General features: G+C 47.4%; 1 long non-coding RNA gene across 2 annotated transcripts; it reads right to left on the reverse strand.

Annotated features, from left to right (window-relative positions):
- Nucleotides 1–1,636: 1,636 nt before the first annotated feature.
- LOC311603892 lies at nt 1,637–11,354 on the reverse strand. 2 transcript variants are annotated; one of them, XR_014781313.1, is made up of 5 exons: nt 11,264–11,354; nt 8,902–9,078; nt 7,528–7,641; nt 2,314–2,506; nt 1,637–1,813 (listed from the first exon to the last, which is right to left on the reverse strand). It is a non-coding gene; the product is annotated as an uncharacterized lncRNA (long non-coding RNA). The 2 variants fall into 2 exon arrangements; XR_014781314.1 differs by having other exon boundaries at nt 7,472–7,641.
- Nucleotides 11,355–12,944: the final 1,590 nt, after the last annotated feature.

Raw genomic sequence — 12,944 nt, forward strand, 5'->3', positions numbered from 1 at the left:
CAGCTGAAGTGCATCTGGCACACACCTGGAGGCCATGAGTGATGACGTCAGAGGTTGTCAAGCAACCTAGAGGCAGGTTGGGGTGGGGGGGTGGGGGGGCTGCCAGATGCTGACACTGACAGCATACAAACACAGTTGATGTCTATCCCCAGAGCTGTCGTCTGTCTGCTCTGTCCCTGTCTGCTGATGTGTTCACATTTGTTGTGTAGCTACCAGGGCTGGCTGGTACCCAGGGCTGGGATGCAAAAGTCAAACTGAGCTCACACAACTGTGAGGAGTGGAATTCGCTTTCTCCAACTGAGCCATCTGTAAGCCCAGCAGTAAGTAGGCAGAGACAGAGGGCTCCCGGGGCAAGCTGGAGAGTTAGACTGGGTAAAACTGGTGAGCTCCAGGTACAGACAGGAATCCTGCCTCAGTAGGTGAAGTAGTCAGCAACCAAGGAGAACACCCATATCCATCTCAAATCTATGCACACACATGGCCAGCACACGTGTGCTTCCGCCACAGGCAGATGTGCATGCATAAATACTACATATACACAAGCAAAAAAATAAGTTGCATATCAAACATGGGCCAGGTGTGGTGGCACACATTTTTAATTCCAGCACTCAGGATGCAGAGACAAATGGGTCTCTATAAGTTCCAGACCAGCCTGGCCTGTATATTGAGTTACAGGACAGCCAGGATTAGAGAGAGAGAGAGAGAGACCTTGTCTTAAATAAATAAATAAATAAATAAATGCCAGGCTGTGGTGGTTTCATGCCTTTAATTTCAGCACTCAAGAGGCCGAGGCAGGCAGTTCTCTGAGTTCATAGGATGAATTCTAAGACAGCCAGGGCTACATAGAGAAACCCTGTCTTTTGTTTTTCAAGACAGGGTTTTGCCCAGTGATGGTGGTGCACGCCTTTAATCCCAGCACTTGGGAGGCAGAGGCAAGCTGACCTCTGTGGGTTCGAGGCCAGCATGGTCTACAAAGCAAGTCCAGGACAGCCAGAGCTGTTACATAGAGAAACCCTGTCTCAAAACCAACAAACATCAAGACAGGGTTTCTCTGTGTACCCTAGACTGTACTGGACTCTCTGTAGACCTCGAAGTCACAGAGATCCACCTGCCTCTGCCTCCTAAGTGCTGGGATTAAAGGCGTGTGCCACCACCTGGCGAGAAACACTGTCTTAAGAGAAGGAGAGGAAGTGTGGGAACGCCTGGAACGGGCAGCAAAGCCAGACTGAGGTGAGCCGAGGAGGCTTCCTGGAGGAAATGCTACCTGAACCGAAATTGGAAGGGGCAGAAATCAGGCAGACAAGGGAAGCCGCAATATGTTAAAAGACCAGCAGGCAGATGAGAGCAGAGAAAGAACAGGGTTGACACTATGCCTTGAAGGGTCACAAGAGCAGACAGCTGGGGTGGCGGGAAGGCACTAGGCAAGTGATGGGGAGCCATATCACAGATACAGGCTGTATTCTTGAAGCCCAAAGATTTGTTCCCTTCTTCCTGCTTCCTAGTTCTGATATTTTTAAATAGGGTTTAACATTTGCAGGGAGAGGGGGGAAGGTCTTTTATTTGAAGACATAAAGATTTTGGTCCATAACCATGAGGCTAAGTGAGGTAAGCACAGAATCATTAAGAGGTGAGAGGGTACTTTATTATTTATTTATTGCTGAACGAAGACATCACAGTAAGACACAGCCCTTGGGTTGTCATGTGATGCCACCTCGTGCGTCCCGGAGGCACAGAGGAGATCGCTGTAGTGATCCAGCCGGAGGGGCAATGAATAGGGGTGCATCTGTGCATAGATGAGGCCGGGTGGGGTCCCCTAAAAGGAACGAGGGAAAAGAAGGTCTCATCCAGATTCATAAAGGCATGCTGACCTGGAGGGGACGAGAAATCAATATTGTTTTCTAGTGGAAAGTTTGATTGTGGATCAAAGTGCACAAGGATTGGCTGGCGTTTCTCATCAGAAAGCAGTTCCTCCATGCCTAGGCTTAGCTTGAATTTGGTTTTGCCTCCTGGGGCAGAGATTATAAGAGAAAATTTGAAGGCAGAAACATGCTCTGTTGCCTAGGGGGTTTGCATCAGATCTGGCTCTAACTTAGAGCCTGGCTGTCGTTACAGGAAATGGAAAATACAGGGCCACCAGGGCTCAAGCCCTGCTTGGCTTTCTCCCGCGCCCGCTGCCCAGCAGCGCTCCTGGGGCTGCCCACTCTGGCTCGGGTTATTTCTCCTTCAAGAGAAACGACTTTTCTCAACATATTTGTTTACATTTGTTTGCCTTAAATTGCTGAGTGCCTTCTAACAGGCTGGTGTCTTACCTACCCAGTTCTCACACTCTGCTGGGGGAAGGCAGACACATTCAACATTTACGATGTGATAATTGTCTTTTATAGAGAAGTGAGCGTGGAGCAACCGGAAGAAGAGAGAGGCCGCAGCAGCAACGAATCCTCAGAAGCGCAGTGCCAACACCCGATGCCTCTCTGTTCTGCTGCCAATAAGTGGACAAAGCCAGGGCCTAACACAGGAAAAAAGGGGGTGAAGAGTCAACACAGAGAGAATACCCTTTCCTGAGGGATGTGGGCGTCACCAGGCTCAGCGGCAAACTCTAGATTGCAAGTTTCAGTTGAGTTATCCACAGATCTTGGCTGCACACCCGTCTGTTCTCATGCTGGGATGCTAATATGGAGACTGCTGTCAATTGGGGGTGGGGGTGGGGGTGAGTCTCACCAAACCGACAGGAACTAGCGTGATGGTAGGGCTTGGTTATCGACTTGATCGGTCGAGCATATTTCTGATTTATTTGCACCAGTGTTAGTGGGGATGAATAGCGCGTGGGTAAGAAAATAAGGGGAAGGTACACCCCAAATGTGGGTGGAGGCCTGGGTGGGATAAAAGTCAGAAAAAAGAGGAAGTCCGTTTGTGTGTGAACAGGGCACGCCCCCCCCCTTCCCCCACACCCCGCCCCCTGCCCCCCAACCCACCCCCCCAGACTCCCAGTGGCCACCAGTGTCCAGCTTCTTTAGTCTTTGGCTATGAACGCCTGCCAGCCGCTCCCCAGCCTTGGTCCTGGACAGCCACTTCCAAAAGCTGCTGGTTTCTCTGGTTGCCTAAGACAGGCACATGAGACTATCCAGCCCTCCTTGATTGTGACCTACCAAGTTTCTCTTAGAACGACACACACACACACACACACACACACACACACACACACACACATTCTGTCGGCTCTGTTCCTTTAAAGCAGGCTCTCCCAAGCTTTTTCTACTTGCAGCCTCTTTGTGCATACAAATCTTTTATGTGCTCTCAGCTATATAAATATATAAAATAGATATATGATTCAAACATTCTTAATAATTTTTGAAGAAATTTATTTTAAAGGGATTCTTTGCTATACGCACAGCTTCACCATTTATTAAAGACAAGGGCAGATTGCATTATGAGATGGGTGTTCATATTTGTTGTTATATAAACAGATCTTGGCTGAATCTTTGATACTGCAGGACACAGGGTGTCTTAGCATTTTTCAGAGTGGATCGATATTTAGATTTTATCACTGCAAATGCTGAGAATGTGTAAGTATGGCATATAAAATAGCATAAGTGTGTTTAAAGCCATTGAAACCCTGTGCTAATTCCAACCAAAACGCATGTAACAGTTTCTTATGAAACTCAGATCAACAACTCATATAGTCATTTTATTTATTTAATTTTTGTGTTTATTAGATTTATTTTATGTACCTGAGCGGTTTGCCTGCATGAATGTGTGTGCACCATCTCCATGCCTGATGCCCAAGGAGTTCAAAAGAGGGACCCCCTGGAACTGGAGTTGGCATGGCACTCAGGAGGCAGAGGCGGGTGGATCGCATGTGACCCCAGGACACTGCAAGAACAGGGGCTCTCAGCTGCTGAAACATCTTTCCATCCCTCACACAGTCATTCTTAAAATCAAACGTTCTGGCCGGATGGTGGTGGCGCCCGCCTCTAGTGCCATCCCTCGGGAGGCAGAGGCAGGCAGATCTCTGTAAGTTTGAGGCCAGACTCATCTATGTAGTGAGTTTTAGGAAAGTCATAGCTACATACTGAGATCCTGCCTAAAGGGGGAAAAAAAATCTCATTTTCTAACACATTGCAATTCAAAAATAAACTAGTTTAATATTTACATGTTGGGGAATGACAGGAGAAAAATATCAAGTCTGTGTTTTCTATAATTAAACCATATGCTTTTAAATGTCTATTTTCAATATAATTTAAATAAAATAGAAATAAAATCTATTGAGCTTTCTATAATTAAACCATAGCAGCAGAAAACTGTATATGTGGTAGAAACACTGCTGTTCATAACACAACAATCTTGATTCTGCACATATTTGTTTCAGATGGTGTGGGGGTGGGCGTGGGACACTGGGCTCAGAAGCCATAGTTAAAATAATTGTCTCTAGTGCAGTGGTTCTCAACCTGTGGGTCACAGCCCTCGTTTTCACAGGGTTGTATAGCAGATTGTCCTGCACATCAGATATTTATATTCTGATTCATGATAGCAGCAACATTACAGTTATGCAGTAGCAATGAGATCATTTTATGGTTGGGGTCACCACACCTGAGGGACTGTATTGAAGGGTCGCAGCCTTAGGAGGGTTGAGAACCACTGCCCTGGAGGAGACTCTGAGACTCTGATGATTACAGGCGTGCGCCACCACGCCCGGCTCATTTCTTCTTCTCAAGAATCATTGTTCTAAGGCCGGGCGGTGGTGGCGCATGCTTTTAATCCCAGCACTCGGGAGGCAGAGGCGGGTGGATCGCTGTGAGTTCAAGGCCAGCCTGGTCTACAAAGCGAGTCCAGGACAGCCAGGGTCTCGAAAAACAAAACCAACCAACCAAAAAAACAAACAAAAGAATCATTGTTCTAGTTTATGTGATTGCCAGTGTCTTGAATGTGTCTTACACATATACACATGTACATGCGAGCGCACACACTGAGGAGAGAGAGGGAGGGAGGGAGAGAGAGAGAGAGAGAGAGGGGGGGGGGGGAGGGAGGGAGAGAGAACGAGTTTCTTGTGCTTCATATTGATCAGCAATAAGATCTAACAGGCTCCGGGAAATGTGTGCCAGCATTTCTAAAGCTGGATGGGGTGGTGGTGGCATACCATCTTAATCCCAGCACTTCAGGGGCTGACAATGAGACATGAAGAAGACAAGTTCAAGGGTAGCCTGGGCTATAGAGAAAGAGGCTCTGTTTCAAAAATTCAAATAAAGTAAAATAAAACACAAACTTTATAAATACTTGTGAATGCCTCATAAAAAAACAAAGAAAGCCAGGCACGGTGGCACACATCCTTAATCCCAGCATTTGGGAGGCAGAGGCAGGCAGATCGCTGTGAGTTTGAGGCCAGTCTGGTCTACAAAGCCAGTCCAAGACAGCCAAGATAATATAGAGAAACTGTCTCAAAAAACTAAAAACAAAAACTGTTCTTTGAATCTGGTACCATCCTCCTTCAATTTCTTATTTTTTATTATTATTTGTTTTAATTTTATTTTTTAGTTTTTCAAGACAATGCTTCTCTTGTTATCCTGGAACTCTCTTTGCAGACCAGGCTGGCCTTGAATTCACAGCGATCTGCCTGCCTCTGCCTCCTGAGTGTGGGGATTAGAGGTATGCACCACCATGCTTGGCTCCTTATTTTTTTATTTATTATTCTATTATTATTGTTGTTGCTGCTACTGCTGTTATTGTTATTATTATTAGTTTTTGGTTTTTTAAAATACTTTGTTTGTTTGTTTATTTATAGTGTTCTACCTGCATGTATACCTTCAGGCCAGAAGAGGGCACCAGATCTCATTATAGATGGATGTTAGCCACCATGTGGTTGCTGGGAATTGAACTCAGGACCTCTGAAAGAGCAGTCAGTGCTCTTAACCTCTGAGCCTGTTCTCCAGGCTGAATTTTTGGTTTTTTAAGACAGGGTTTCTCTGTGTATCCTTAGCTATCTTGGACTCCCTTTGTAGACTGGGATGGCCTCAAACCCATAGAGATCCACTTGCCTCTGCCTCCCCAAGTACTGGGATTACAGTTGTGTGCCACCACGTCCAGCTTCTATATCTTTCCCCCCTTTCTTCCTTCCTTTCTTTTGAGATTTCTTATGTATACAGTGTTCTGCCTGCACGTACACCTGCACTCCAGAAGAGGGCATCAGATCTCATTATAGATAGTTGTAAACCACCATGTGGTTGCTGGGAATTGAACTCAGGACCTTTGGAAGAGCAGCCAGTGATCTTAACCTCTGAGCCATCTCTCCAGCCCCTTCAATTTCTTTTTTAAAAACAAAAACTAGAAAGCTGGGAGTGAAGCTCACTGATAGGGTGTGTGCTTAGCACTGATGAAGAACTGAGCGCCCCCAAAAGGACAAAAGTGATTAAATACTGCTGTGACTGCTCACAGACTTTCTGAATCCAGAGTCTACAGTGTTAACAGAAGAATCTGATCATCACTGTCCTCTCTGATGAGCAGCTAAACAAAATTTCCTGAGCAAAGAGCTCTGGAGAAAGAGAATAATCCTAGCTCCTGTTTTATCTGCCACTTGTCTTGGTGGCATTGACATTGTCTCTGCTCTTGAGTGTGCTCTGTTCTATTTATGTCACAACTGCCAGCAACCCAGCCAAGCTAGGAGTAACGTGATGTCATAGGAATAGTATGTGGCAGGGCGTGGTGGCGCTCGCCTTTAATCCCATCACTCGGAGGCAGAGGCAGGCAGATCACTGTCACTTAGAGGCCAGCCTGAGCTAAAAATCAAGTTCAAGACAGCCAAGGTTACACAGAGAAACTCTGTCTCGAAACGAAACAAAAACAAAAATTCAAACAAACAAAAAATAAAAACAAAAAACTCCTCTGAATTTCCTACATATATTCCTGACATCAAAGTACCTTTCATGAGCTTTGTGGTTTTTGTTTGTTTGTTTTAGAATGCAATTGGGACCAACCTTGAGGTCATGCTGAAGAAAGCTTTGCTTTAAATTCCAAACGTTTCCTTTACATATTCCATGCAGGAGTCCAGGCACAAGTGGTACAGATACCGCACCACACCCTTCCAGTGAACTCACACGAAGAACTGTTCGCAGGCTCAGGAGGACCAAGGAACACTGAAGTAACCCAGGTAACAGAGCTGTGAGGAGGCAGGTTGCTTCCAAAGCTGCGGCAGCTCTGTGAGAACCCCGAGATTGGGACTAGAAATCTGAAGGGTTCAGAAAGGCTGACTTCGCGCTGTAAAAGCACCATCTCCTGTAGAGGACGCCTCTTCTGACAAACAGGAAGCACTGTGTTCCTTCTTCTGTCTTCTAGCCCCGCCCCCGGCCCGTGCTCCCTACTGCAAAATCTAATAGGAAGCCTGCTGACAAGAAAGAAACTAGTTTGCGGAGCCCAGGATAGAGCCTCGCAGGATGGCAGAAGAAAGAAGGTGGAGTCTTTGGGGAGACCGCCACGCACTCACCAACACCCCAGGGACTGACAGGGTTTTGCCTTCAGTTTTATGGATGCCGTCCTCACCAAAAAGAAGAGCAAGATCTAACGCCTGCTGCCGAGGGGAGCTGAACCCCCTGCTCCGGAAAGACGCCGTGTGGCCTCCGTCCCTTGGCTAGAGCTGGCATCAGTTAACTGGAACTAAGAATGAAGGAGAGGCCAGCTTTCCATCTGGAGTGATGGGGGAGGGGGGAGATTAGAGGCACGTGCGGGCGCTAAGCCTGCGTGCCGGGGCTGTGGAGAATGGCTCAGTCAGTAAACTGCCTGCTGTACCAGCATGAGTGTTATATATAAAAATTAAAGATTAAAGGCGGATGTTAGGATAGAAGGTACCAGGCAGATGTCATGTTATACAGAGTTTACTAAATGAGCACGGGGGGGGGGGAGAAGGAAAGGGGGCATTAGTACCCCAAAGAGAGAGAGAGAGAGGAGAGGGAAGTAGAGAGGTGAGAGAAAGGGGGAGGGGGGAGAAGGAGGAAGAGGAAGCAGGCACGTGGAAGGTGTCTTTTATATGGCTCAGGGCAAGGCCACGCCCCCGTGGCAGGTAAGCAGTGAGGCGGACTAAAGCAGAATCCTAACAAAGAGGACTTAATTTGGGGTCCTCAGCACCCACATGAAAGCTGGTGCAGTGGTGTGTATCTGTAATCTTCGTACTGTGGAGGCAGAGACGGGCAGAGCTCTCGGACCTGCTGGCCAAGCTCTCTAGCCTGACCTATAGTCCCACAGGTTCAGTGAGAACCCGTCTCAGTACCCATGGATCAACCCTGCCTTCTTAGCCTCACCAGCTTCCTTCGTTATAGCGTGGAAGAATCCGGAAGCTGGTTTACGCCATCTTTAAAGAAAGACCGGAAGCAGGAATGTGGAGGGGAAGGTCGAGTTATATCTCCGTAATAAAGGGCACCCCTGAGTCTGGCCTGCTTTTCTTCCCAGCTCCCCCCCCCCCCCGACTCCGCTCGGCCCCTCCCTCCCGCTCTCCCCCCCCTCCCCCCCCCCCCGGTCCCCCGTTTCTCTATGTAGCCTTGACTGTCCTGGGCTCACTTTGTAGACCAGGCTGGCCTCCAACTCACAGAGATCCCTCTGCCTCCCCAAGGGCTGGGAATACAGGCGTGTGCCACTGCCCTCTGGTACCCTAGTTCTTTTGAACGGAGACAAGGCCACTGGACCCTTGAAACCCCTCTGTTGATCGGTTGTTAGATACACCCCAACAAGTTCAGACTAGGTAGCTCACTTTGACCAAAAGCTGTATCTAACAGGAAGTAAGCTATGAGCCGCCCACACCCGGCACTCCTAGGGGCTCTAAGAGGTGCACTTCAGTGTCTATTGTGAGGGCCACCAGGGAAGGGGGTACAGGACCGTGGGTAGGAATGCAAGCTGGAAGTCAGCCAAGAGTTGCGACCTGACCTCAGAAGGTCTTTAGAGCCAGTGCAAACCGAGGTCCAAGCAGGTCATCAGAAGGAGGCAGAGGGGCCTCTCGGGGAAACGGGCCACATGACTCCAACCCAGGGATCAGAACTCGTTTTACAGCAGCTGTAGCCCAGCAACGGAGATGAAGGGGACAGCGAGGCATCTCCAGATAAGCTGGAAAAGACATTGCAGTGGGAAGACGGGGTGAACAGCGGGACCCCCTTCCTACAAGCCACGAGGCTCTGACCTACTCTTACCATAACCACCTTCCGTTTCTCGAGAGGGAAGAAACAGATCTGGTAGGGTGTGTTTGGTAGGCTGGAAAATTTGCCTTTGAAGATGAATTTCTCAGCTGAATCTGGGTTACCAACCTGACACCCCCACACCCTGCCAAATTTTCAAAGCCAGATGGGCCCTAATTACGTTTAATTAGGTTCAAATTGTCACTCGATCCTGGCCATGTGAGAAACGGGGCCTTGAGAGAATGACAAAGTGAGCTGTGGCCTTTTTCTTAGAAATGAATGTAGAGAGTGATATTCCGTGCGGAACAGAGCTCAGAGGTGAGATTCCAAGCCCGGCAGAGGACTCAGTGGTTCCCATGACAGAACAGGTCATTTCTATACTGGAGACACGGGGACCCTGTCTTGGTGTTGGACTTGGTCATTGAGCTGGGAGTCTGCCTCTGACATTATAGTAACTGGCCCGCTTGTAAAATCAGAGCTAGACACATCAATGGATGCTTAGGTATAGTAGAGGTCTAGCCTGGGCTATGAAGTGAATTCCAGACAATTTGAGCTGATCTCTAGGCCTCCTTCTCAAACAAACAAAACAAATGATACAAACTAGCACTGCCTTCTTGTTCTAACAACACATTTCTCTGTACTTAAAGAAAATGCGGATTTTCATGGATTCCTTTCTTTCTTAGATAGGGCCTCCTGAGACCCGAGAGTGAGCCTCACAATTAGACCAGACTGGCTGACCAGGCAACTCTGGTGATCCTCCTGGCTCCTCTCCCCAGTGTTGAGATTACAAGTGCTTGTCACCCAGATTATTATTATTATTTTATTAATTTATTTTTATTACACGTGTGTTAGTGTTCTGCCTGCGTGTATGTCTGTGTAAGGATGTCATATCCCCTGAAATTAGAGTTAAAGTTATGAGGTGTCATGTGGGTGCTAGGAATTGAACCTGGGTCCTATAGAAGAGCAGCCAGCGCTCCTAACTGCTGACCACCTCTCCAGCCTGTCACCCCAGCTTTTTTTTTCTTTTTTTCTTTGTTTTTGAGGCAGACTTTCTCTGTGTGACCTTGGCTGTCCTGGACTCATTCTGTAGACCAGGGTAGCTTTGAACTCAAAGATCCGCCTACCTCTGCCTCTTGAGTGCTGGTCTATCACCCCCACATCACCCCAGCTTTTTACATTGATACTGGGGGTCAAACTCATGTCCTTGGAAAGCACTATAAAGTCTGGGCTATCTCCTCAGACTCCACAGTGGGATTTTAGACTTGGTGTGAGGAGAACGTGAAACAGCTCACTGGCGGGCCAGCAGGATCCGAACACTTGCTGCACCCACTTGATGACCTGAGTCAAGCTCCAGAACCCTTCAGTCTTTTTTTGTTCTTTTTTAAAGGCCAGCATAGGTGGCACATCTCTCTAACCCTGGCATTCCTATGGTAAGATGGGGCATGGAGACAGGAGAATTATCCAGAAGCTCAGAGGCCAGCTAGCCTGGAGCATGCAACACAGAAGCAAACAAGGGAGCGCCTGCCTCAAGATCATCCTTTGTGAGTTCAAAGCCAGCCTCAGCTACACAAGCGCTTTCTTTAAATAAATTTTAAAAACAAAAACCAAAAAACCAACAACAGCAAAGCTTAGCGGTCATTTCCGTGTTGTAAATTTTCTGAGATGAATGTGCATTCTTACTCAGGGAAGGTTAAAGAGAAAGTTGAAGCTATTTAGTTACCAAGTAAAAGCGTTCTATTTTCAACTAAGCTCAGGAGCTCAATGTTGATTCTTTGCAGCTGTATATAGCATTTGCTGTGTTGTAGCTGCATACAGCATTTGCTGTGTTGTGTCATGGGCCCACTGGATCTAACAACACACAGGCCACTTGTGTTGTGGCATCTAACCACTGACTTTCTGTTTGTTTGTTTAAACTTTTTAAAATTAATTCTTTGAAAATTTCATACAATACGTTTGCACCTCAGCCCCCCCCCCCCCCCCCCCCCGCCCGCCCAAGCTCCTTTTAGATCCACCCAACCTTCCTGAGCTCTCAGCTTCTTCCGGTCCTCTTTAAGCTACACACCTAGTTCATCTTGTGCTTGGGCATGGAGATATCCACCTGAACTTAGTCGACTTACCAGGGGCCTTAAAGAAAACGGACACTCTTTCCCCAGGAGCCCCTGGCTCTCCCTCGCTCCTCAGTTAGGGGTGGAGCTCGGGAGCTCCTTCTTGCTTCCTGCTTCCTGCTTCCTCCTGCTTCCGGTTAGAACGTTAATCGTTAATCGGTTTGAGCACACACAGGCCTTGCGAGTGTGTGTGTAGGGTCCTGCCCTGGCCAGAAGACACTGTTTTGCTCAGCCCTCCCCAGCCCCCAACTTCTAGCTTTTACACACATTGCGCACCCTCTTCTGCCATGGTCCCTGATGCTGGGAGATAGGCCATTGAGGGCTGAGCATTCCACTAACACTTTTCTCTGCGCTCTGACCCTTTTGCGTATTAACCCTGAAGGAACATCTCTGGTGAAGTTTGAGAGTTGCGCTAAGCTTTAGCTAGAGAGCTACATAGTGACAGGGCAGTTTGATAACGTGTCCATTGAAAACAACAGTAGTAGGTTTACCTCTGAGGCCTGTGGGCTTCCCAACCATGGGTTCTTGGGCAGATCTACAGCACCAAGTATGTGGTTCTTCATGTGGAGTTGGCCTTAAATCCAATCGGGAGACAATCAGAACCTCTCACCCTATAATATCTGTTCTACTCTTGTACCTATGAACATAGCATGGGTTTACAGATGGATATTGCCCAGGTCCCCTGTCCCCCACCCCTGCCAGCAGCCTACACTGCACCATCCAATGCTATGAGAGCTATCACCAGCAAGGGAGCTTCGTGGTCAGTACCAACTCCATTTCTCTGTGTTCTTTTGTGTGGTGTTTTCAACACTAGGGTCTTACCCTAAGGTTCTGCTGGGCAATAGCCTGTCTGGATGAAAAAAAAAAAAAAAAAGAAAGAAAGAAAAAAAAAAAAGAAAAGAAATAAGAGAAAGAACATGACTGCTCCGAGGTATGGTGTAGAGAAAAGGGAGAGCAGAGGCAGAGGCAGGGGCATCTGGGAGAGTCCAGACTTGAACATGGACAGACTCGGCTGGGACTAAAATGGACAGGTAACCATTTTATTATATAGGTGCCAGAAGAGCTGGGAGAAGGGCAGGCCAGCCCCTGGGCTGGAGAAGTTTTGGGTAGGGGACAGAATATGACAGCTATACCCTATAGCAGGTAGGGACTGAGGGATATTGAGAGAGTCGGTATCCACTTGGATATGTTAATGGGCACCTCAGCCAGTTTGTTCCAGATTTGAGACCTAACATTGTCTTGTTTTGGGGTCTTCAAGACAACTCTGACAAATGCAAGAGTGGTACCCCACACCTGGTAATGGGCTTTTTATTTGTAAACCTATGGCTTCTGGGGAGGCATAGTCTTCTGTGAGGGGTCGTTGCAATTAAGTATATTATACGAATTAGTATATTATACTAATATACATCTTCATATAAATACATATTTATCCATATTAATATATTCATATAAACATATATTCATATTCAAACATCCTTACTGTTAGTTATTCCATGCTTGCAAACCCTAGGTTGGAGGGAGTGGGCTTGAGGGCCATTACAAGTGGCCATTTATTAAGTAATCCAATTCTCGCTGTCTGCCCCTGGTCCTTTCCCTGCCATGAACGGGATGGCGAAATTGCATCATGCTTCTTCCTGGCACAAACAGCACAGCAAGTGTTCCCTATATTTAGCCAACATGAAGTCACTGCAAC

This window comes from Acomys minous (assembly GCF_964271855.1).
Source record: "Acomys minous genome assembly, chromosome: 8".
NCBI classification, from domain to species: Eukaryota; Metazoa; Chordata; class Mammalia; order Rodentia; family Muridae; genus Acomys; species Acomys minous.